Raw genomic sequence first — 26,399 nt, forward strand, 5'->3', positions numbered from 1 at the left:
GCTAGAAGGTCTCCTAGAGAAATATGTCAGTGACACATAAAACTAAGAGCAGCATGTTCTCAGCAGAAGTTTCAAATCACCTTTTAAACAACAGGAAAAGCCAAGAAGCTGTAGCTTTAGGGCATATGAATGTGAGAGGACATTGAGAATGTACGAAATAGATGGAGTTGCCACTCTCTGCCCTTCTCTGTTTCACTTGCCAAGAGAAATACTTTAGGGAGAGGGCAAATTTTCTGTTCCCTGAAGGCTCCCTCTTCCCTGAATTCTGGGAGGTAAAGATTAAGCTGACAGATGGTATCAGCAGAGGAATGATTACGAGCTTTAAAAAGCTTGGTATTTAGGCTGAGCACAACATTTTTCATTCAAATATAGACATGGATATTAGCATCCAATGAAGAAAGTATAAAAGTATGCCATTCTGAAAGGGATAAAAAGTAATGGTATACATGATGAAGGACGGAGAGAGGGAAAGAAGGAGGGAAGGAAGGAGAGAGGAAGGAAGGAGTAACAAACACGACCTCTAAGACATTTTCCTTCAAGTGGCACTTTGGCATCAAGTCATAGAGAAACACACAAAATGAAAATGGGGATGAAATCACACGTCAGATGTAAATCAAAGCGAAATACTGCAATGTGCCAACAGCTGATCTGAGTAGCCTACAGAATTACCGTAATGAGCATATGTTCAAGTTCAGAGATAACAGACACTCTGATATCCCCCACTCAAGTTAGTTGTTCTCTGATTTACATATTTAGACGTACTCTTTCTGAATGACTTAAATCAGGGTCACCTTGATCATTTGCACAGAAATACATACACTGCTTTCATTTTTATCAAATGTTTAACTACAAATATTGCACCTCAATTTTTACACAGTATATCCGTATGAAATTGCTCATTTTCTTATACAGTAATTTCTGTAATGTATAATTATATTTTCTTCCCTGAATACATGTCAAAACTCTGTCTGCATAAATAATACTTGTATTTTAATTCCTCTACATCCTAAGTTCAGTAATTGTTGGATCTCTTTTCTCTCTCCTCCACAGTCTTTTCTTTTAAACTCTTCAGGCTAAGTCCAGTCTGGAGTTCCTTCACCTTAAATCAAGCTGCTTTACAGCTTTTATTGGAACTCACGTATTTCCAAGAACAATTCAAAAATGCTGTAATTCTTCTAGCACAAGACACTGCTGTTAAACATTTGTGACTAGCTCAAGTATTGGTCATGACCAAAGACCATTTGGTCTGAATAGATCAACAGGAAAATCTAATTTTATCATTCGTGCCCTTACTTAACTAAGTCTCTGAGTTCATTTGTCGGCATAATGAAGCATCTGCCTTGAGGGCAGCAGCCGTACCACTGGGCGGGCTGAGCACAAGGGGTACCTGCCTTTCGGAAGGGCTTGGGGTGGTGGATGAGCTCATTATGACTGTAGATTAGATGAGCTATTTGAGTCTGAGCTCGTTGCTGTCATACCCAGCCCTCAGTGCTGGATCAGGTTGCCATAGTCATTTCCATACTGCCAGGAGTGAAGGGGGATCAATCTGCTTCTTTCTCACTGTTAACACTATAAAATATACCACAGTAAATGCAAGAACCGTGTATGAACCTGCAGAGTTTTTAGGAGGAATAAAGCAACCCCTCAATTCTTACATCTAAAGTTGCTCAGGAGTTAGTAATCAATTCAATCCCCACACTCACTCCACTCTCAGGACTTCCTTCCTTGTCCTTGACACCACATTCTCTTTTACTCAATTCTGTTCCCCAGAAATGCAGAACCTGTGCATTTTTGCTAGCAAGGAGGGCAAAGGAGCCCTGCAGAGGACAGCAGCACTGCACCGCTTTCCCAGTGATGCTTCACCATGGCAATACTGTGTTAGTTGCAAGAAGATTGAGAGGCATACATGGAATTCACATATATTCATTTTTGAGCCCTTACAAAAGGAACCAACAGTTCTATTTCCATGTGTCCATGTTCATTTGTACGTGGAAACCTACTGACTTATCATTCATCAAAACATGTTCTGATGGGAGGCTGGGTTAGTATCAGTCAGTTTTTTTTTCTCCCAGAAAAGTTGACCAGGTTACTGAACTTGCCTCTGTAGTAAGAACCTGAAATGCTTCCTTGGCACTGCAGTTTTCACAAGGCATTCACAAACTGCACTGCTCTGCTTTCCTTGGTTATCAAAATCTGCTTACTAGAAAGCCTTGAATAGAAAAGTGAATTTCAGGTAAAATCTAATAATCTTTTCTACACAGTTAATTATATATTGGCTTAACTAGGATTTTTTTTACCACTGATTTATCTACCAGTCTTAATTTATCAAAAAGAATACATCATACTCTATTTATCACCTACAAATCAGACATTCTGGCATTTGCCTATGGCCACCTCATGTTCAAAATGCTTTCATTTCATGATGAAATGTGTTTTGCAGATGTAAAATCTCCCAGGTTACTTTCAGCTAAATAAAATATTTAATTGCAAAGGTTATTGCGATGAAACTCATAATGATACCATACACAGACAAATATGTGGTAGATGGAAAAGGAATGCACTGCACTTCAGTTACATTAACCTCAACTAGCAAAAAAGGTTAAGTCTGGATTCAACAGATTTAGCGCAGCAAGCTGATGATGAACAGGCAGCTACTTCCTTGACACTCCAGTTCCTCTATAAACAATATCAGTTGGATTCACTTCAAAGTTGGCGTTTTTTAAGCCTTAAATATATGTTTATGTAAAACAGCCACCATTCCCTGCACTAGGTGGGAAGTACTGCAAATGTTAGTGAAAAAAAAATAGTGAAAGCTCTTGCAGTTGCCCCAGCAACAAAGATTCTTTCCAGCAGGCATTTGCTGTAGTTTTCACGTCTCATTGTTGCTGTACTTCTATGTTTGAGGTTTCAGCAAAGTGATCAAAATATGTGTAATTCTTCACTTAAAAACAAAACAAGAAAGAAAAAAAGAGACTGGGGATATTGAATACTTTATATTTATAGCAAATTGAGATTCATGATATCCCTTGCTTCATTTTGTCCTTTATCTGGAGAACCAGGCATGCTGCTGCCTAAGTAATGTTTACAGTGCATGTAAAGCTGATTTCTCTATGACCAAACTCCTTCCTTGATCTGCTTGCTTGTTTTAAAGAAGAATATGGTTTTTTAGCTAGGCTGCATCATAAAAGTATGTTTAATGTCAGCAGCTTCTTGACTGTCTTCCTTATAACCCTGATATTTAGAAGATGAAGTTAAAATAGCTTAATTGTTTCACAAACTGTTTTCAATAAAAGCAGATTCCAGTTCCATTCCCAAATGTTATTTCTATAGCTCTGTTGTTGTGTTTTTCTTATAAAACAGAAGTGTTTTATAAGGGTTAGTTACAGATAGATTACGTTAGAAAATTAAACACCTTGAAAGTAACTACCACTTGGAAAAAATGATTATTGCTATTAATGTCTAGCGATTCTGTTGATGAAGAAGAAATGGAAGCTGCAGGGTCTGAGTGTACACTAATTGACAGGTGGTTTATTTACACATGTACACATCAGATAAACAACTATGGGCAACTGTTACAATCAGATGGCCCTTAAAGCATGTTGTTCTTTAAAGATCCCCTCTCTGCCAGGGTGCTTGGAATGACAGAGAGAACTATTCCTCCAATAACTGTTTCTGATATGAATCCTAACCAAGTGCAAACGCTTGAGCCTTTCAATGAAGAGTTTTGCATGACGAAACTGAATAACGGACTGTTTAAAAGTGATCATTTCTTGAAACACAGCCTGAGTATTTTCTTTATCTGTAAAACAGGCAGTATCAATAGCTAATTGCCTTTTGAGGCAATGGGAGAATTGCCTATCAGTGCTGTGTAAAGGGCTAATGATGAGACAGAGATCAAACTACTCCTACTTAAGATGTGTCAATGCCTCAATATGAAAGTAAGGCTTGTGCAACCAAGCATACCAGACACCTCCCTTGGGCAATGCAAGCAGTGGTTAAAAAGTGACACTTCGGTTTGCCCTTGCACAACCTCAAGAAAGGTGTAAAGCATGAAACAAAGCACATGGTATTAACCCACGCACTATAGTCAGCACTATAGGATCATTGTCACCATCACATGGCCTGCTGTGCAACCCAGCCTGCTGCCCTTTGTTCTGCTGCTAGGATTCACCTTTAAGAGACTTTCTGGAATCATTCTGGCTGTATCACAGTGTAATGCACACCATCACTAGAAAGAAAGCATTAACTGAATTACATGGTTCACGTGCTACTTTATGCCTACAAACAAAATGAATAATTCCTATCTGCTAAAAAATATCAGACATTCGCTATGATATATATATATATAGCAGCATAAGACATTGTTTGAAAAAAGGAAAGTGTGAACTTCTGAAATATCAAAATATTTTTATATATCATATTCATATACATTTTGAATTTCTTTTCTCTTCCTTCTTTGAAATTGTGTTATATTTGCAGTTGAATCATATGCTAAATTCTCCTTGGCAGAGAACTCGTATCTTTTTACAAGACAGTTGGCTGCTTTATAGTGCGTCTCTGTATTTGGAAAACCACAGCTGGTGAGAACTGGCACTTCATGGAAAAACACAGAGCACATCAGGTATTTTAAGTACAAAAGTGGGCACCCAGGAAAGACGGCGGAGAGCCAATGTCAAGCAAAGTGTGTATACACAGAAATTACTGTGTGCCAGGGAACTGCGGGTGCCTACTTTTAACTGCCCCTCAGAAACGAATCAGAAACACAGTGACTTATGTGACAAGACTCACCTTGTCATGCAGGGATCGTACTTCTGTGCTTTGTTGAACAAAACTCACCATAAAAGCCTCTGGGCACTTCCAAGGTGCTCAGCACCTTTTGAGCGCATTCCAGGTGCACATGCAGGCAATATCTTTCAGAGTAGTACACAAGGGATATTGTAGCAGCAGCACCTAAAAGAGGGTAATGATAGAGTTATTAGTGCACTGAGCACCTGAAAAAAGCGTACAAGCAAAATTCAAGTAGAAGCCCAATCAAAAGCTTAAAAACTGAAATAAATTGCATGTTACTACAAGTATTACTACAGTGCCACTCATCCAGCAGAATCAGTATTCTCTAATGCTACACCTAGTTGCAATTAGCTGGCCTTGAGAAGAGGTCTAAAAACAGAAAGACAGTGAAGAAAAGACCACTAGATTTTTAATTTGGTATAAAGACAGCAGACAACTAGACCATATGTACACGCTTACAGTACATTCTTTATCCTAAAGGATCAAAACTTTTCAAATACAGTCAAGGGCATTTCATGAACATCCACAGGTAACAGATAAAAACCCCACTGGTTTTACTTAACAGCACACTTTACTTCACAAGTCAGGTGCGTTAGTTGTAAGTAATGGCTTCCAGAGAAAAAACATACCTAAGTGCCTCTGACGGAGTTTGTACCACCATCTTACAGATACAAGGGTAAGAACACTGGACTGGATGCTTAGGCACAATCATGCTGTTTCCTGCTGTGTTTTTATACAGAAAGGCATTTCTTCAATGGAAAAGACCCTGAAACAGAGGTGTTCATTCATTTTTAGAACATTAATCATAATTGATCCTTATGCAATGAATACTAAATAAGAGTTATTAATAATGAATAATAAGAATGAATGATAATGGTTTGCTCATTGGGCTATCAATAATTAACAGGGATTTGCCGTTTACTGTAAGTACTGTTGCTGTTTCTGTTGCAGATTTGGATGGCACAATTTATATGGTAATTTTATATGAAACAGAGCCAATTACATCATGGCTATTACAAAAGAGTAGAGGCAAATGATGACTTTATCTGTTTTGTTAACTTTTTCATTTTATTCATTGTTAGCATAGCTTGTAATGTAAACACGATGTACTGAAAGGAAGAAAGAAGTTTTGTGTGAATCTAATAATTTTGCCTAGGAAAATAACTTCACCAGGCAGAAATAAATACAGTGAGGTAGGAAAAAGAGGTCATCATTAAGATGGAGCGGAAAGAAGAGCATCAGTGTTTCATAGCTAACGACACCTGCTGAAAGTACAATGGAAGGATGGAGAGGCACAATAACATCACCGGGGAGAACACTACCAGACAGGTATTGGAATTATATACTTGTAATTAAAATGACGATAAATGATGGAGATGAGCAGGTAGATTACATGCAGATTAAAAAAAAAAAAAAAAAAAGAAGGGTGGATTTTCAATCATTTTGTTGCACAGAGAATTGCAGTTAATCTGTCCACAGCATCTAACAGACTAAATAATTTTAGAAAGCAAAGCCCATCTTTTAAAATATTTTAAACAATTCTACAATCTTGTCAGAACCTCCAGCTTTGATACTAATTAACAGAGTTTTCAGAACTGCCTTAGATGAACCTGTTTGGCACACAGATGGCAAGTCATTTACATGAGAAAAATAAGAACTGGCCCATCTATGGATCCCTAGAGGGTGCCATGACCCATTAGACGAGGAAAGAAGACCTTTACTGAATAATAATTGAGAACTATTACTAAGATAATTACAAAACCAATTGACTGCCAGAAGGCCTAGACCTCGGATCCTCAATTTATATAGCAACTGCTCTTGATCCACACAGAAAAAAAAGATGTGCTTAGGGTTCACAAACACCATAACCTCAACATCTGCCTGCCATCTAAAGATAATGATCTGGTATTAATTTACACAGCACAGTCATTGCAGAGGTAGACTGCATCACAAATCAGATACTTAACATAACTGGAAGACATCGCGTTTTTGTCCAGCCTGTATTAACAGGCAGAATAGTATAAGGTAAATTAAAATATTACAGGTCACAACATGGAAATGAATTAACTTAACGCTCTTTAACAAGGAACATAATTGCAACTCCGTGCTAGCTGTTCTCCTGGTAAAGATGATAAAATCTGTTCTTAGAACTGCTTTGCAAAATTCTCCTATCACATTTTCTAAAGCATAAATCTTAAACAACTTTGTTAGATTCCTTTCTCTAGAGGAGTTCCTGGTGTTTGAACTACATCTTTTTTTTACTTCCTTTCTCAAGCAAGAGTTGCTGGAAACACAGCTAATAATGGATGCATCTTCTTTTTAATGAGATACCAATAGTTCTCTGTGGGGGAAATCTTGGACAACACCAGATTCCGTGAAATACTCCCCTGAATTTCTCCTATGTCTTCGATAGGGATATCACAAATAAGAAGAATTACAGCTGGTACACCATATGCGAATCTGATTGGATTTCCAAAATTTCCTTATGTGTGAAGGGTATTTTAAAGAGTATTTGAAAAGCAGAATTATCTAACCACTTAGTGATAGGTTTCAGATTTGAGAACTGATATTTAGGAACATAGACTATTAGAAACGGTCAGCGCTCTGAAAAATCCTAGCTGGCCTTCCTCCTTAGGGAGGAAATGGCTGAAATTACTGTAACAAAAAATGTCATATAAAATGCTCTTTCACCAAAAATCTGCTCCTTGATTTTTAACTTCACTACTGAACCCTGCAGTTGGGATTCTTTGAGGACTTACTCACTAAAACAATATTAAAGGTGGTCATTCTTCAGGGAAGACAATTTAAGACGCAGCATGAAATTTATACAGAATTCAATTCAGACTTGAGACCTGTAGTAATAAGAGCTGCCAACAGTGACAGAATGCTTGTTCTGCATGACAGAAATGCTAACAGAGACGATTTCTAACACTTGAAGTACCTATATAAAGGACGAGGGAGAAAGAAGAGACAACACATTCAATTTAAAACAAGCTAACATTAAGATTTATGAAGAATATGAAAAAATGAACTGCACTCTCAGGTGAACTATCTGCCTACTCATGCAGATTCCCCTCAGGGAAAGCCAGTTGGGATCTGAGGACATGGAGACACTTGTATGGAATCTCTGGTATCCCACCAGTGGGCAGGTCGACCCCAAGGAAAGGGCTGGGTTGGGCCCAACGGGTCACATCACTCAAAACTGATGGGTTGGTTCATCTTTCACACAAAACAAGGAAACTCTAGATCAAAATCCACTGTCCTTGGAACCAAGGAAGCACCTCATACCTGTACAGAAGGTGCCTGGTGGCATCTTCTACCCAGTGCAGATTTACACTAAAAACAGTATAACAACATCTTTTCTCTGAGGATTGTATATTTATGCTGGAAACGCAACCTATGAAGGTTTTCTTTTTCATGTTTTCTAGCAATCCCCCTATTTTCATCAATAATCTCTGTGACGTAACACATTTTCACATCATCATCCCTCAAGAAATTTAGGTTGCATAATTGGCACCTTTGCTGGTTTTGGCTGTTGTAAATGTAGCAGACATCAGCAAAATGGGATGTTTCTCATTCATCCTTGAAGAAGCTGCTAGTGCTAATCAGGAACTGGAAATTAAACATTTAGATTGATTTAGAGACATACATTGTGCAAGAATTCAGCAAGTGCTGAAGAACACCGTTCTGAATCCTTAAATATTAGTGATGGAAGTTGCAGTGACTAAAATATGTTGAGCACTGAAAAAAAACCCCAAACAATTAGGTATAGAAAATAAAAAGATTGCAGTAATGGAATCTATATTTTCATACAGTTAAGGCCAAGAGAAGGGATTAGTTCATCTTTGCTCAGTTTTTGTTTCATAAACACTTAAATTCCATCCAATTACTTCTGCTATTGAGTTCCCATAACGTGCATCCCACCAGAAAAATAACACACAAAAAACCCTTTCAGAAAGTAGATTATATCTCAAAGTCTCCAGAGACGTCATCCAACCATTTCCTATTGCAATGTAGAATGTACTTGGAAGTTTATTCACCATCTCTGAGAAACAGAGAGAGGAAAAAAATAAAATAAATAAAATAAAATAAAATAAAATAAAATACAAGGCGTGCTTTATTTCTAATTTGAAACTGCCTTGCTTTTGCTCTCGGATACTGATTCTTACTATATGCTTCTTTGGTAGATTAAAGAACCCTGGAGTATTTCATATTTTCTTCACAGAGAAGCGTTTATACAGGCTTAACTTACTTTTTGACAATCTCAACCGAAGTGTCCCACTGTAATGCATTTTATCTGCCCTCCAAGACCTTCTTGTACCTATCCTTTGTGCATACATTTTTGTCTGAAGCATAAACAGCATGGACACATAACATAAACATTCCTAATATTCTACTACCCACCTGTAACGTTTAGAGACTTCAAAACCACAATACTGTTCAAAACCACAAAACTCTATCCAGAATCTGCAGATTATAATAGTGAAATTTTAGCCATAATGTTATCTAAGCCACTTTTGTCACTGGAATCACAAGGGAGAGTTGAAGCTTTGAATGCATGGGAATGTACTGAAGAAGCTGAAAAGAATAGGTCAGAATTAGAGCACGGTAGGTCTGACAACATATAAAAATAGGAGGGTGAGCTGTACATGCAACCCGCATGCTATTTTTTTATCCAGAGCCCTGGAATAAAGCATTTACTTTGTACATAGAAAGCATGATTTCCATCAAACAATATTTTAGGGAGATCTAGCAAGGGAGGAGGAAAAGGACAACTCAGTCTTACTGCAGTTATGGTAGAACTCTGGTTTTGGTGTTTTCTAGTACAGCAATGGTATCTTTCTAATATCCCAAGTGTTGAATGTCACGTGGTCACATAACTGTACCATTCCCCATCAGCCTGATACATACTTCAAAGGCAACCAACAACACTATCAATGAATCTTCTACAAATACCGATAAAAAGACGAACAGTTCAGGTTTTCTTCCTCACAGTCCCCATAAATGGTTAAATGTAAAACTATTGTGAGGAACAATCAGGAAATTACAGAAGTGGAACTGATTCAGAAGCTTATGAAATCAGTGCTTAATTGTAATGGAATAAAGCCAATTGAATAAACAACACATAAACACACAACAAAAAAAAAAAACAATGCAGGTTACTAGGAATATGCTTACATATCTGCTAAGATGACTTTGGTCTGCATGCCACGGGCTGGGCACCAGATGGAGAGCAGGCTGAGGGAATTGTTTTTTCTGCCAAAGTTCCAATATTCAAGTTCATTTATACGCTTATACTCTCTTGTTCTGCTTCTTATGAATTTATACTCACACAATTTTTCCTTTGCTTCTCATGGCCACCTTCTCCTTTCATCATCCATATGCTTATTGGTTTGCTGTACTTCTCTCTATCTGAGCAATAATCTGTGTTTCTGTGGATTTATTATTCTTATAAAAATCAGCTTTAGTTCCGCAACTTTTGTGTTTCAGTTCTGCTGGAAATCTTAACTATCTACATTTATTTCTTATGGATTATCAGTCACAGAACACAATTCTAATTTTGAGCTTATCAAAAATAGCAGTATGTCTGAAATGAAAATGTTCAATTCATAAAATATGTTTTAAAGATCCTTTGTCTATTTTATAATCTATAACTGCAATCGCAGCTAAGCACAGCTGTCAAAGACTTAAATGCTTGTTTTTATTCCTAGCACGGAAAAAAATACAACGGTTTAGGTGAAAGCAAACTGGACCACATCCACCATCTATCTACCAACACCCAAATATCTGGCTTGGCTTAAAAAAAAGAAAAAAAAAAAAAAAAAGAGAGAAGAACTTCAGTCTGTATTCAGAACATAGTCAACATTCAAACAACATCTCCTCACAGCTACAGCCTGCTGCAGTGAGATGCTTTGTTGGGCAAACATCGTTTTCTGCACATCCCAGTACACTGGGCCTACATTGCTGTAGATAAAAAGTACCTTTTATAAGCTAGTAACAAGTGAAGGTTGTTAACTAAAGGTGAGGAAAGGAAACTGCTAGCAATGGCAGAGATATGGTATAAAATACAGGCTTTCATTTAAGATAATAAAATCATGTTCAGAAAGAAAAGCATACTAAAAAGAGAAAGCTAAAAAGCAACAAAAGCTCTACCAGTGTCAAGTAGCGTGCAAATTTAATTTGTTCATTTGTTCAGTCATACAGTAAAAGAAAGGATCATCACCATGCCAACCTTAGGGCAACTGCCTCATCTCAAAGCACTTTGGAAACTTGTTTCCAAGAAGAAACAACAACTCACTGTTTTTTATGCCTTTTTTATGCCTTTGCTGTATAAAAATACAGACTCCACTGATCATTCACATGACAGCCTGAGCTCTTCAAAATCAATCTTTTCTTATGAATCCAGTAACACCTCTCCCCAGTGGGCATATTTAATTTCACCAAATCCTTCATCAGCTGTAGATTATTCCTGTCCACACACAAAGCCTAATAAAGACAAATTTCTTATTTTGTGTTCTGATTTGTGTATTGAAGCCACGTCTCTACTTTGAAAAAAGAAGTAAAAGCAGAAGTAGGATATATCAGCAAATCCTTTTTTTCCCTGCTTTCTTCATGAAATTGACTTCATATTGTCCAAGTGCTATAAAAGCTTAATTGTAGAGATTTGGTCAATAGAACCTAAACTAAGTGGTTAATTTGTATGATATACAGACAATAACATATCTGTTTCAAAAGCAGCAAGACAACGCCTCTCCTGTGCCCTTCATGTTTGCCTGCACATCTGCAGAGTTTACTCAGGTGCTGAGATGTACTTCAATTCTTGCCCAGGGAAGACCACTCCTGGATGAACTCATATTCCCAGGGAATGAAGCACACACTGATAGTGCTGAGTAAGCTGAATTAAACAACTGAAAGGCCATGACTGAACTGTAAGGACGGAGAAATTGTTGGCAATTCCCCTTCCCCTATGTTCAGCATCACTGAACAGCTCTGAGTGCTATCTGCCCATGGGGGACCTTGCTTTGTGCTTAGCAAAACCTAATGTAGAAATGAAAATGTATATGGCAGGAAAAAAAAAAAATAATAAATATTTGGTCACAATACCTCTATTAATTATAAAAAGTGTTAATTAGATGCTTTCTTTTGCCTTTCAAATTGAATGCATTGGATCAATGCTATAGTATTAGTTACTATTGAGCTTCAGTAGGAAAGCAGTTGGAAGGTAGTTAATATTGACTGTTTTTCTTTCAGTTAAGATCTCATTTCACAGTTTCTGAGCATGAAATCAAGCTGTTACACAAAAGAAAGGATCTGATAATTAAAACAAAAAAAATAAAAAAAAACCAAAACAACAACTTAAAACAGCCTTCTATCTTATAAATACATTGTTGAAATTAATTGAACTAAACCCACCCAACTTTTGACAGAACAAGTAGGCAGCCTCTCAAATTCTGGCTCTGGCATGCACCACCAGAATGAGATCTGAGCCCTGCTCTGCTGCCTGGATGCAGTCAGCCTCCAGCACCAACGTGAGCAGAAGGCACCAGGCTTGACACTGTTATGATGGGATTTAATACTAAAGGAAAGCTCTCAGGTACTTCTGGTTGCTATGAAACCATTGACATTTACTGTTGGAAAGTAATTTGTCCTTAGCATAGTACTGAATTAGAAAGTAAGTAAATGGTGCGACTGCAATATCGAGGACGCTAATTACTTTCGAATGGAAGATAACACTACCTGAGCAGATCATTTCATGCTGGTCATGACTGGAAAAGCTTAATGTCACATCCACTGTACCCTAACAGCAGCTCTGGCACTGAGGTGGCCTCTCTAGGGCAGGAGCTCCAGGTGAAGCAAAGCTGCCTACCTTGTCTCCGTGCTGTTTTTCTCAAAACGAGAATCTGATCTGCAAATGTTACTAAGCACCAGCATGCAAATTATACAGCGGTGAAACACAGACTTCAATTAACTTCCAGGCACGCAGATAGATGAGATCGAAAGGCTTCTGGGATAAACTCTGCATTCACTACTGCTGACTGCTTCACCAGTAGGAATGGAGCACGTAACAGGTAAATGAGGGCAGGAAACAAGCAGGGCCTTACTTTGGGTGGGAGCACTTCTGGGGCTGAGCACAGGTCACTTCATCCCAAGCTCTCTTAAGCTCAATACTATCAGCACCAAAACAGCTTTCAGTAAGCATCTATGGAACCTAACAGGGCTATACTCATTCTTTTGTACAAGTACTACTTTACTTTCACTTTACTCTACAATAAATTAACGATTTTCATTACAACTAGCAGTCTAAGTGATAGAGGTAATTCAGATAAGCAATTAGATACTAAGATTTCTTAAAGTCATGGGGCAGTGGGATGCATTGGACACTCAGAACCACGCAGCTGAAAAATATTATTGGGTCATAAATATAACGGGACAGCATGAGTTTGAATGCTTTCTTGTTTTTGTATGAATAATAATATAGTAAATTCCTTTGTATTTCTTCCCTTTGTGGATTGAATTTGGTGTATATACTTTCACATGAATAATGCAATATAGCAGAATTGATGGCACAGTTCTTTTGTTAAAGCAGTTACGAAATGAGAAAACAAAATCTACAAGGAAAAGTTATGAAAAAAACAACATTTCACTAACAATAAAAAGACGAAGTTGCCCGGCCGTTTACATTTGTCTCCCGTGTCATGAATATTAGATCAGATTCTTTTTATTAATCCATTGATAGTTCCATAAGGCAACTCATTTTTGATAAGCTCTGTCACAACTGCTGTAAATACAAAAAAGATTTATGAATTAATTTTCATACGTAAATGACAAAATCCTCTGGCACTTTTGATATATCTGCCTGCAGTTAAAATAGAGATATATGTGCACGCAGGCACACGTATCAATTTAAAATTTAGATCGACCTGTTCTTTTAGAACAGAGCTTCATCTCAGCTGGCTTTTTTGTTGTTGTACGAATGAGCAGTGAGCTATGAGGATAATCAGTACTGAGGGCATATAACTAATGAAAAAAAAAATACAGAAGCGTGTTGGACTAAAGTCGTCAAGTGGATATTATTCCAAAAGCATTTTTTTTTTGTTTCAGGCATTCAAAGGGTCTCATACATGCCAACATGCTGCAGAAATAGAGATACAGAATCATAGAATTGCTCAGTTTCGAACCTTAAACCTTAAAGAAAGATTATCAAGTCCAACCACGAGCCGAACATATTACCTTAACTGTAACAACTCTCTGCTAAATCATGTCCCTAAGCATCACATCCAAACAGTTTTTAAACACATTCATGGGGTGGTGACTCAACCACCTTTCTGGGGAGCCTATTCCAGTGCTTAACAAAACATCTTCAACTCATAACCGTCATTACTTGAATTGTGTTTATGGCTACAGGATTGCCACTTGGTAGGATTACTGCTGCCATGCAGCCAGCACACACCAAAAAGGCATTGGGCTGCAATGTATTTTTGTGCATTTCCCTCCTACCAGTGCACCCATGCTAACACCTGCAAGGACAGCATCTCCTTCTTGCTCTGCATCTTATAGACATTTTACAAAGGAACTTGGTATCATTCATTTTATATTACAAATGGGAAAATCAAGGTACAAATACATGTAGTGACTTGCTCCAGAAAGATAAGTGTCTACTCTTTTTAACAGATCATTAGCAAGTTTAACACAAGTTTTCATAGTCCCCTGACATGTACCTTAATAGGCTCTGCAAGAGAAAGACAAAATTAACCAGTTTATTGCTAGACAAAAAATGAGGGACAAGGTTTAGTTCTGGATTGTATTTCAAACAGTTCATTTATCCATACAGTACACAGCTATGTTCTCAGTTTATGGTGTTCTATTTGATGCAGTGTGTAACCTCTCTAGAGTGGGGTCAATGAAACGTGATAACCATACACAGGTATCTAATGGGAGATGATTTAAACAGACCTGGTCTGCACTAAATTTGGGGTTACATGGAATGGACGGATACTCTTGTAAATAACAGCATAAAACTGCACAACAAATTTCTTTTACACTGTTCCACTGAAGTTCAGAAGTGTTCTTGTTCATGAAGGGAAAGCAAGAGATACATTTAATAAAGAATTTTCTTAATTAAGCAAGCCAACATAAAAGCTAATAGTTCATGTAAACATTTTCCCATTCAGGTACACAGTTCCATCACACTATTTAAATTATGGTATGTTTCTTTTCTGTATGAACCTGGTGGTTTTATATCATCCTGACTGTATCCTAGAGCCAGACTAGAAATCTATCAATAAATGCATTTGTCATCTGCTTACAAAATACACACCTCAAGCTTGTTTAGATTCCACTAATACACTATTAAGGTTATATAGAAATCTATCATATATGAAGGCAGAGGCACATTGACAATCTGTGCCTGGGATAATTAAAAATAAATAAGAAAAAGGAGAAAAAAAGTACAGAGAAGGATTTTTGTTTGTCCAAGTTCATGCAGCATTTCAGGGAGCTGATCTACCCTCTGCTGTCCTTTACAGAAAGCCATACATTATCCCTTACCACTAACAACACAAACAAGTATATCATTATGACTTCTCATTACAGTCACAGAGAATCTTTCTGTCAACTATGATCTCACATCCTTTGATCTGAAATATATTAACTTACTTTATTTTAGCTGTAAAGCTTGCTTTACTGACATTGGAGGCTTTCTAGTTTTTATTTACCTCATTATTCATTTATCTGTTACTATATCTCATGTTAATTTGACTGCTGATTAACAACTTTACTGTAAAAATTTCAAACTCATCGCACCAAACCCTTCTTGTTAAGACTTACTCTTGCAGTTGGTTTTGAAAACCAGAGAAGTAAATGCTCATTCATTTCAAAACACTCCATAATGCAAAAGGTGTAAAAAAAAAAAAACAAAAAAAAACCACTGGTAAATATATACATTAATTTTCAGGTCAAGATAACAAGGCTGGCAAAAACAACCTCTGAACAGACATCAGTAATGAAAAAGACAAAGATGTGCAACAAATAATGAAATATACATTAGCAGGTAGTTAACTTTGTTTTTATCAGAAAAATGTTAATGGTTTCCAAATAAAAAATCGACATTAAAGGGGGATTAAAAATCACTTAAGTAAATCTCAGTTTCTTTCTGTCATGTCATTGAAATATTTGGGTTAGTAGATGATCAGAATTCTACAAATGAGAGATGAAAGGCGATGGGGAAAAGAAGAGAAAAGGAAATAATACAACAATGAACACCAAGAAACTGGACACATATTTTGTTCCTGTCAGTGAAACTTCTTGGGCTCCCTTATGGTTTAGTTAACCTCAGAACATGGCCCACCATCAGCTTCAGCAGGACATTGTGACAATGTATTTTACAGGTGATTAAACACAACACGTGCTATATCATTAGGGCATTGTATTATTCGCAAGCAATGTCTAAGGGATTGAAGAGGAAAACGTAAATAGAGTTGGGCAGAGTGGGCATTTGCTGTATCTCATTTATGTAAAGAAAGTAGTTTCATTATGTGTTCTATGACAACATTTCGAAATATGCAAAAAAAGCACATGGATGAGTCACAAGATGTTATGGATCCTCCGTTCAATATATTACTTAGGTTGGTGCTGAAGGAGCTCTAAGAGAAGCACAGACATGGAAGGGGCTGAGAGTGCCAGAGCGCTTCTCAACCTATTAACTCACAGCCCCAGGGGCCTTGTTCATCATGGTGCCTATCAAAGTGTCAGTCTTTTCTATTACCTCTTCCTTCAGAAGAGGTCTGTCTATCATTGTCATGCTCTTCTACCAGGACTATCCATCATTTTGGGTGAAGCCAAATCATTCACTTTCATGGCTGTCTCTGTTAGCAAGTCAGGAAGAAAAACAGTGTTTTATTCAACAAAAGAAAAATGATGGAATTGCCCTCTTAATCATTTTCTTTTACTGCTTAATCCAAAAGGTTGGGAGGAGGCTCTGCAGTTTATTATACCAGCAGACACTGACACCATTATATTTCAGGGTGTAGCAATATGTCCTGCTTTTCAACAGCTTATAAAACTACCCATAAACATAAACTCCAGGCAAGAGTTTGTCATACTGTATCCATGGCTCTCGCTCAGAGTGATTGATTTGATTTATTCTTAATTAAAATTAATTCTGAGCACTAGCTGACTCTTACAATTAGTGCTGTGTTAGTAGTCCAGGCTTCTTGTTCACACTTGTTGGCTGAGATAACTAGAAATCATGGCAGATACATCCAAACTGCAGCCTGGCCATCCTGGAAAGCTGTGTGCTGCTGCACCAACTGTGCACAGAGCTGCTGTAAATTTTGCTAGAGGTTTTACAAACAGCATTTTGTGTGTATTCAAGTTGATGCTCTAATCCCAGCAAACTTAGACCATGCTGCCATTACTCCTTACCTAATCAGTGCATTGTTCCTCCTCATCTGCACCACAGCTGCCTATTTCTACGAATGCTTTAGCAACATAACCTTCAGATCACCTCTCTCATGTCAGGTTTGGTTCAGAAACAGTATATGGTGTCAGATTTGGTTCACTAGGCATTCAGAATTTATCAGCCATAGGAGGTTAAAACAGAATGAAAATAGTCATAGCTGAAATACTAAAATGAAGTGATAATGCAGTGGCTGCAATTGCAGAGGAAAAGATAATGCATTATAACACAGAAGAAAATACCAGAACAGCACGATACAGATATACCCATCCTGAACTCAACCTGGGGGCAGCGTACACTAATTCTGGGGCGAATGCACTCTTCTATCATGGTCTGATCCAAGGACTACTGAAACACATAGGAATCATTCTTTTGATTCCACTGGGACTTGTGTTAGGCTTTTGGGGAGAGAAAGAGATACTGGGTAAGTCTACATTTAACGTGAGGTAAACTCTCACCACACTCCCTGCCAGCTGGGCACAAGTCTGCTCCAGAGCAGAGCTGTGGTTAGCGTGGCACTGAGCCCAAACTAATAAGGCCTGCTGAAAGCAGAGTATATTATCTCCAGCTCAGCACTGCACTGCTGCAGCCATAGGGCTGCAGGCCAGCTTGGCACTTGAACAGAATAAACATCACATCTGCCTGGCAAAGTGCTCTAACATCTGCCTGAAAAATCCCATAGAAATACAGCCATTGCTCAGCAGTAGCAGCCATGGCATATTCATTACAAGCTGAAATTTGACTGTAGTACAAAAGTCCCTAAATATTTATATACAACTGAAGCTCAAGAAATGATTGCCTGGCTAATTCCTAACACTCTGGAGATGGTCTTATTACTCTACAGCGTCAATTGCTCAAGTACTTCTGAAGAAGACTCTTGAGAAACACAGATTGTCTTCTCAAAATCACACTTCCAAGAGCTGTATTTGTCAGTGATGTCTCTAAGTGCTTTCAGGATAATTGTGGTAACCTAATAAAGCGATACATCAAATTCCACAGAATCCTTGAAAATCAACCAATAAAATGAAAAATTAGGATCTCTGGACCAATTCTTGCACTTCCACCTTCACAAGTTCCTCTCTATGCTCAGGAATATGTATAATTCAATGCGATGAATATTCTTTCTAAGGTATCTGTAATGATTCTCATTCGGAAGGAGTTGATTACACAGGCTGGGACCTGAGAGTCTTGGTCCCCCCCAACAGATATTTAGAAGGAGCCTTTCCAATGGCACATGAAGGTTTTCATCCTGTTTTTGAACCTTGATGAATCTCCTGCAGTCTATCACCACCCCTCTGCCTTCCTTCTGGAGTTGGATTTTGTTTTCTGCAACTCTATAAATTGCAAATTTTTATCTTGGTAATTGGATATTTGAACAACCCTGTACCAGGCCAGGTCTTAATTTTTCTCTCCAACACATAATAACAACATTTGATACAAATTCATTTGAATCATTATGAAATAATCCCTAAATGTCCAGAATTCTACTGTGGAGCTTGTTCTTCACAAATTTCCCTTTGCTAAAAGCTATTTTATTTCTTTTGCATAGATTGCTGGAACATTTTTAATGCTTCCTCTAAGCCTGTCAAAATTCCTTATGCTCTCCTTACTTACTCCTTATCCACACAGACCTCAGTAATACCTACACAGTAAAATGTTCACCAAATTAATTATCCACTTTTCATAGTAGAATGATCTCAGAATTTGTGCTGATTTTGTCTTCCAAATACAATTTATCACCATGGTCTGTAAACATTCAATAAATAAACCCCGAACAAATAAAATACTAACCTATTATCCAAACTACTTGTCTTCTTTTTGTAGCTCTGTATTAAACGTAAAAGGGATTGAACCACATAAAGGATCAGATCAAGGACACTGAGACAAAACAGTACAGAACTTCAACGTAACTGTGTTCATTCAACATGCAGGTCACGCTCCTGAGAACAGCAGAAAAACTCCCCTAAATTTTCCATAATTGTTGCTAATGTAGCCTAAAAAAGTGCAATTCTCAGCTCCAACTCTAGGCTGACATTCTTAGAAACAGGATTTTTCCACGTGGTATTACGATCTGGTCTATTCTTGGATAACTTAATTAACAAAAGTCAAAACAGTACCAATTTACACTCGTACCAATATCAGAAACACGGTGGGACAGATGCTAGGTGAACTGTCAGAGCCCACAGGCAACTCAGCCTCCATCCAGTCAATTCTGGTGTATGCGCATTGGATTTTCCCATGCTTTGCTTCAAGTTTTGACATCTGCACACTCAGGGACAGCCCAGGTCTATCCACAATTACCCTACGTGTATAGCGTGTACAACAAAATCCATTTTGCTCTTGACCTCCAGCCTCACATAAAGAAGACACCAGCTCTTTTAGGAATACTAGATTCAATTTTTTCTCACCAATAAAGTATTAGATGTTGGACTGCAGCTGGGATAAATGTTAACAAATTCATCCTGGACGTTTTAAGATTCACTTCTCTTTAAAAGAAGAAAAAATCACCTTTAGAAAAGCTGCTTTGAGCCAGAGGCATGTATTAACCCTCACGTTTGGAGGACACCAATCCACGCTGCAGTACTACGACAGTACAGCACCTCAACAAAAATCAGCTGCTCATCAGAAAAAGTTTTTAAGAAGTGCTATGTAAAGATTTTCCAGCCTCATACCTCCATGTAAAATCTCAGTTCCATCCACATACACTTCTGGTGTTCCAGGTGCTTTCTGCTACAGTGAAAAACAGTAGACTCCAACAAAACCAGCAACAGATGCAGACTCCAATTTTCTGGATTAATTCAGTGGTTTCCATAATGCACAGGGAAAAAAAGCTACGCTTCAGGAACAGCCTTAAAAGTCAGTCTCTCTAAAAGGAAATTGGTGGTTTTGTTCTTAAACTACAGGTTATAGAGACAAGGATATATTCATTTGTTTATCATATGAAGACACTGCTTAGAGTGAGAGCAGGGATAAGTAGAACCAGAGGGGTCTGCCTGCTTTAAATCACAGTTGAAAGAAACCAAAACTTTCTTCCCTGTGTAGAAGAGAAGCCTTTTCTCAGTGATGCCTCCTTCTTCTAACCACAGATTCAGTCAAGTTCATGAACAACAGGCAGCTGAACAAGCAAACTTTGATTTTCAGTAAGAACTCAGTGTTATAGTGCCCAAAAATTCATAGCAATGAAAGGCACCAAACATCAGTGAAGCATCATTATTTTGTCTTTGCTTTTCTTAACAGGCATAATACAGACAACAAGTTCAACAAAACCAGTTTGCCTCCTGGGCCTGACCCAGCAATTGGGAGATTCGATCCCCCTCTCACCATCATTTCACCCCAAACCTCAGAAGAGCTACATTAAAAATGGAAATCGAGGAAGCGCTGCTCTGACCCATAAGCCTCCCTCTTTTATATCTTGCCTCAGGTGATGCAAGGCTTTGTATATGCTCCATTTTCAGGTCTAATAAACATACAGCCCCTGTAGAAACTGATGTAGAAGCTGATGTCCTCATGAACGTGTCTCAGGGGGAGAAGGGAATGTTTTTGTCTGGCCTTCAATTCATCAAACTGAGAAGCTGCAATCAGGAAACAGTTCCAGCACAAGTTAGTTCTAATGCCTCTGTAAACATGGGTGATGTTTACAGGTTGGCTGTAAAGTTTATAACAGCACAATCAGAACAATTAGATAACTGTCACACAGGGTGCAGCATCAGTACACACTGACTGCCACACCTGAGCCACCACGCTCCCATCTTCAAAAAATTACCCCCCCCTACACAGAAAGAGCAGCTGAGTCAGTCATGCTGACAGTGATGTTGGAGAAGCAGGCCCAGGGGAGCATCGCTTTGAGTAGACTGTGAAAAACCCCTATAAAAATTAAGAGAGGGAGAAGACCTCTGTGGGAACCGTGTCCCTACAGCTGCTTCAAAGGAAATCAAAGCTCTTGCTGCCTTCAAGGGAAATTTGCTCTTCTGTTTCAAAGTTCCTCTGTGTTAGTCTCAGATGCTCACAGTTCTTTGCAGAAGGCTCTAAAACACCGTCCTTTCCACAGTGAAAACACAAGGTTCTGTATTACATTATTTTCATCCAGAACTCCATCTTTGCATGATATTTTCCTCCTTGCTGTCACATTCTATTTTCTTCTTAGTAGCATCTGTTTTCTTTTCTTCTACCCTCCTTTAAATTACTTTATTTCTATGTTGTTTCTATACAGTAATCCTAGTTATATTTTACTGTCATCCACTTTTACTGCATCATATAACATCCCATGAAATCATTTTATACAACACTTGGGGATATCTACACATAATACTTCGATTACATTTTCTCTCACCTTGTGTTCTGCCTTCAACACTGTGCAATGCATAGCGATCACCAATGGGAGGATTTCCAGTGTCTTAATTGGAATTAGATAACACCATATACTGCTGAACGTGTGGTTAACTTTGGAATTTTACCCAACTCTACAGAATTTCATTAAAAATAACCAACTAACCAACCCTGGGTTCACCAAATAAGATGTAATTTTTCTTATTAGAAAGAGATTTACTTTGATTCTTGTTAATGTTGCACTAAAAAGCACCAGAAGATTAAAAACAAATAGCATCCCACCACTCTCATAGTTATCTCATAGATAGGTATGCATGTGCACTGATCTATTTATATGCACACCCATTTATGTAGTTTGAGTCTAGTCTCACACAGAGTTCAACTGTTTCCATTGTGCTATTTAATTCTTTTCACTTGTTCAGCAAAGCAGTAGGAAAAAAGTTGACACTAGTTTACTGTAAGAGGAGAAGTTGCAATAACTACAGCAATCAGTTATTTGGGAACTAGCTTGTTAGCAAATAAAAGGTAGGCTTTTTTCAGACTTCTCCACTGCTACTAGTATGACTTACAGCTCAGGGCATTTCATAGCTACCAGACTTCAACCTGTTATTTTTTACTGCATGGAATCTTTACTGTCAGCCTCCCAGCATGCTTTTCAGTGTGCTGCTAAAGGTAGTTGCACTGGGAGGTAGGACAGACTCTCATCTCTGCAAAATAAGTTATTTTTCATAGTTCTGAATAGAAGAATAACCTTCATGGCTTTCACCTCAAGTGTAGTTAAAATTAAATGGGTTTGTGTCAGCAATACCCTAAAATTGTGAGGTTCTTGAGAGAACCACATTTGTGGATGAGATGTGCAAAGACTCACAAAAATCTTAGTATTTAAACTGTGATTCTGGCTGTGACAAACCAGCTCTGACAAAGCGGTGAGTAAAGATGGATTCACTTCATCTGATCAGAAGAAGCCAATATCAGAGCCAGTAAGAAAAAAGTAGGAACTATAGTCTTAGTGCAGATTTCCACACTGTAGTGTAAAAAGAGTATGTATTCCTATGTAAGAATTATATCCGACCTAGCAGTGATGTGAGGAAAAAAGCACCAGGATCTGACAACTTACAAAGCATGGCAGGAAGAAAGGGATCAGTGCTAGCAGAAAGGCCTTTGCACTGCTGAGCTGGTGATGGGAGCAGTGTCTCAGATTTTTTATACAGGCACTGTTCACAGATAGAACAATCCCTATTTGATGGTTTTGGTCTTCTCTCTTCCTTCTAATCAGCCTCACACCACTCACACACTTAACCGCATCACATTCTTCAGTTATAACTCAAGTCATCTGAAAAATCAATTCCTGCACAACCTAATAAACAGAGGCATATAGGGGAGTCACATTACTACAACTAGATTACTGTGCAATAAACAAGTACAGAACAACACAGAATGAGGGCACAGGAAGATTGGCATCTATCACAACACTTTGCTCTGGGAGGCAAGAGGCAGCTATGCAGACAGAGATCTGCAAGTACTTAGAGATTTGTTTGTTTCTTACTTGAAGTAGAGCCCTCGGCAGCCATAAAACAGATCACTTTCTGCCTTGTAATCATGCAAGGTCAGTACCATTAGCACCCTCTCCTTCAAGGGCTGCCAGTGACAAGAGCCAGACCGCAGCAAAAGCAGGACAATGAAGCGGGCCCTGTACATCCACTGTGATTTAGCCTACAAACTGAATACCAAGCACTGTGAAGGCAATAACTAAAATCAGAACCTCATACTTAGAGAAAACCTTTCAGATAAGAAGCAGACAACTTTATTTCAAATAATAAATAACACTCTTCCTTCATTAACCTTTAGTCATTTTTTTATTGGGAGCCTTAGCATCATGACTCTGAGCTGAGCCCAGCAGGCTGCCCATGCAATGACATTTCAGAGATTGGCAAGGCAGCACAGTTGATGTCAGCTTAACACTATCTTGAGGTTTTGTCATTCACAGTGGGAAGAAAGCTAGCCAGCTCCTTTTGTATTTCTGAGAAGCTGAACAAAAAAATAGGCCAGGAAGACAGAGAACTTGGTTATAAAGAGAAAACAGATGGAAAATATTCAATTGACATTTCAATAATCTGGGAAGTAGACATTGCATCTTCATCAGAACATCAGCTTAGGGCTGCTCTGAAAGTAATTGCTCCCGTTTTAATACAGTGGTCCACAAGATGTTAGTACAGCAGTAGCAGCAGAACCTTCCCACCAATATTCTGTTGTGCTTTGTTGCCATAGAACAGACCGCAGCAGAGGGGCGGTCTGACAAAAGGGAATCTAACACAAATATGCATGAAGTAAAGGTAGGGAATCAAATTCCTCCTTGCAGAAAGAATTGCATATGCTGACATTCATTGACACCTACTGAACATTCATTGAGAACAAGCAGTGGCTGTGAGCACAGTGAGGTGGTGGGTGGCATCAGCAACGTGAAGATAAGCCACATTCTTGACAATCATGCAGATTTTTGTGATCCATGCCATGCAATTTATCATTAGTGAAGATGCTCAGCTAATGATGGTGTAACTACGCTGAAAAATAACAGTTTGTAACCGAGAATTTGCTATCAAAAAGCATTATTTTCCTCATTGTATCTGTTGTAGCTTCCATGGAAATAAATAGAACACATTATTTTTGCAGTAACTTACATATTAGATTAATAGTTGATTCACCCCAGTGAACCTCCCATGGAGGAAACCCAACTGTCCTTAAGGAGCATATGTCAAGATCTTTGTATTCGACAGGAGATGAATGCTCTATGAGAAGTCTTCAAGAAGATAAAATAAATAACCTTTAGTTTGATGTTTTGACTGTTCTCTGACAGAAGTAACCCATATTAATATTACATTTGTGTTTCAGAAGCAAGAACTCTAATAAGCACCACATACTGCAGACAGGAGACAGTCCCCGGTGCTTGCAGTTTACAGCCAGGACTAGAAGAGCAAAGACTGACTGGAAAACACTATCATTCATCAAAGGACTCCTCTCAAGCACAGAAAACCAGCATCTTCACATAGACAAGAAAACTGGCAAAATCAAGAATTCAATCCAGATCTCATCAAGATCCAAGACAGGGGCTTCATTAACAGTAATTTATAAATGAAGAGCAGGAAGGCCCTATAAATGTGCAGGGATGTTTTGTATGAGGAACAAATCAGTGGTATTATGGTTGGAAACACAAACCAAGCTAAGCTATGTTGCCTGTTATGAAAATATGAAAAACGTGAAGTATATTTCAAAGTATTAAGAATATTGTCAATTCAGAATTCCAATATGTTCTGTAATCTCACCATAGTGAAAAGAAGGAAAAACAACCATGATTTTTCAGCCAAATCCAGCAATACAGTAAACGTTTTTTCTACCTGAGAGCTCTATTCCAAGTTCACCAGGCTTTGCCATTCATATGTGGAATATGAAAACCATTCATATGTGGAATATGAAAACCATGCCATAACGATGTCAAGGTGGAAGATACTGTCAAAAGCAACATTAAAATGACAAAGACTGGTGAAAATATATCAATTATTTATATTCTTTAGATCAAAAATTTTAATATCAGACATTTTAAAGGTTGAATTTAAGAAGTCATTCATTCAATAACAGAACTGCTTAAGCAGACACAAGTTAAGCTTAGTTCTTTTGATTAGCAAAAGACTTTGCTTCCACAGTGTTAACTAATTGCTTTCTTGTAATAATGAGAAGTAAGCTTAACTTTGTGTGCAAGTGTTCGAAGCTTAACTTAATTAATGCTCTCAGTGAATTTTCAGGATGCTTTCAGAAAATGCTATGGAAATCAAGTATTATCTATCTACAGAATGTAAACATATTTGATATATTACGGAGGGATTGGACCTCACAGGTTTCTGCAACACTGCTGACACAGAACACAATAAATTTATGAAAAGTTTTCCTGCATGAGGCCAGACTCAAATAAATACAATCCACAAATAATGGCCCAAACTTCTAAAAAGGAGCCTCAGTGAAATGCTAAATTTATAAGCCTGCTACATAGGTCCTATTTTCCAAAGATTTTCAGCAACTGGTGAATGATAGCTATGACAGACCTATTAGTAAGATAAACAGATATGCCCTTAACTGTTCTGGCATTGAGTACAATTAACTGTCTTCAGAAAAGGGAAGAAAATCATTGCTTTGATAACACTGTTTACTAAGCCTTGGTTGATGCAGCCTTGGAAATCCCTGACTGCTATGATGACCAGACAAGAAGGATTCAGTCTGCATTTAACATGCTGGGGACAGAGAAGGGTAACATTAAATTATTTTCATTTCTCCTGTATTTTCCACTGCACTTCGACAGGAATCTTGTGCTGTGTTAAAAATAATATCATCTAGGGTTGCGTATGAATTGGTGGTTCTGCTAGCAAAAGTACCACCAGCTGCAGAGTCTCAAAATGGACAACGGCTACAGTTTAAAATCCAATACTGCATCACTCTCCGCTGCATTTCAATTTATTTTGAGAGGGACACGTTCTGCGTGTGAAGCACAAATGTGTTTAAACAGACAGATCCCAATTATGGTCCTGGTGCTGGGCTTGTTCATAATGTGTGTTGCAGCCAACACCTATATAAGCTGGATGTAAATTTATTCTGAGTGTAGAGAATATCCTGTCAGATCCGCTGAATCTCCAGCAGGATATATTTAGCCAGTGGGCAGAGTCAGCCATAAGATTTTTTTCTACTGTTTTTTCCATACGTAAGAAAGAAAGAAAAAAGTTACCTCATTGGTTAAAACACTTTATGCCAGTATTAGATAGAATTGGTTTTTCAGTGATTTTAA

The 26,399-nt window shown here is 38.0% G+C and overlaps 2 long non-coding RNA genes across 3 annotated transcripts in view; one reads left to right on the forward strand and one right to left on the reverse strand.

Annotated features, from left to right (window-relative positions):
* Window positions 1–25,141, forward strand: part of LOC107318268 (uncharacterized) — a 150,621-nt gene extending 125,480 nt beyond the window's left edge. Inside the window, exon 8 of one of the 2 annotated variants that reach the window (XR_014933342.1) lies at window positions 24,461–25,141. This is a non-coding gene — a long non-coding RNA (uncharacterized LOC107318268). The remainder of the gene's footprint in view (window positions 1–24,460) is intronic. The other variant, XR_014933340.1, reaches the window with a different exon arrangement.
* LOC146758870 (uncharacterized) lies at window positions 2,050–5,555 on the reverse strand. Its single transcript, XR_014933345.1, has 2 exons — window positions 5,418–5,555; window positions 2,050–4,950 (listed from the first exon to the last, which is right to left on the reverse strand). It is a non-coding gene; the product is annotated as an uncharacterized LOC146758870 (long non-coding RNA).
* Window positions 25,142–26,399: the final 1,258 nt, after the last annotated feature.

Source organism: Coturnix japonica, chromosome 12, assembly GCF_054131305.1.
Source record: "Coturnix japonica strain WE chromosome 12, WE-NBRP24, whole genome shotgun sequence".
In the NCBI taxonomy this organism is placed as follows: domain Eukaryota; kingdom Metazoa; phylum Chordata; class Aves; order Galliformes; family Phasianidae; genus Coturnix; species Coturnix japonica.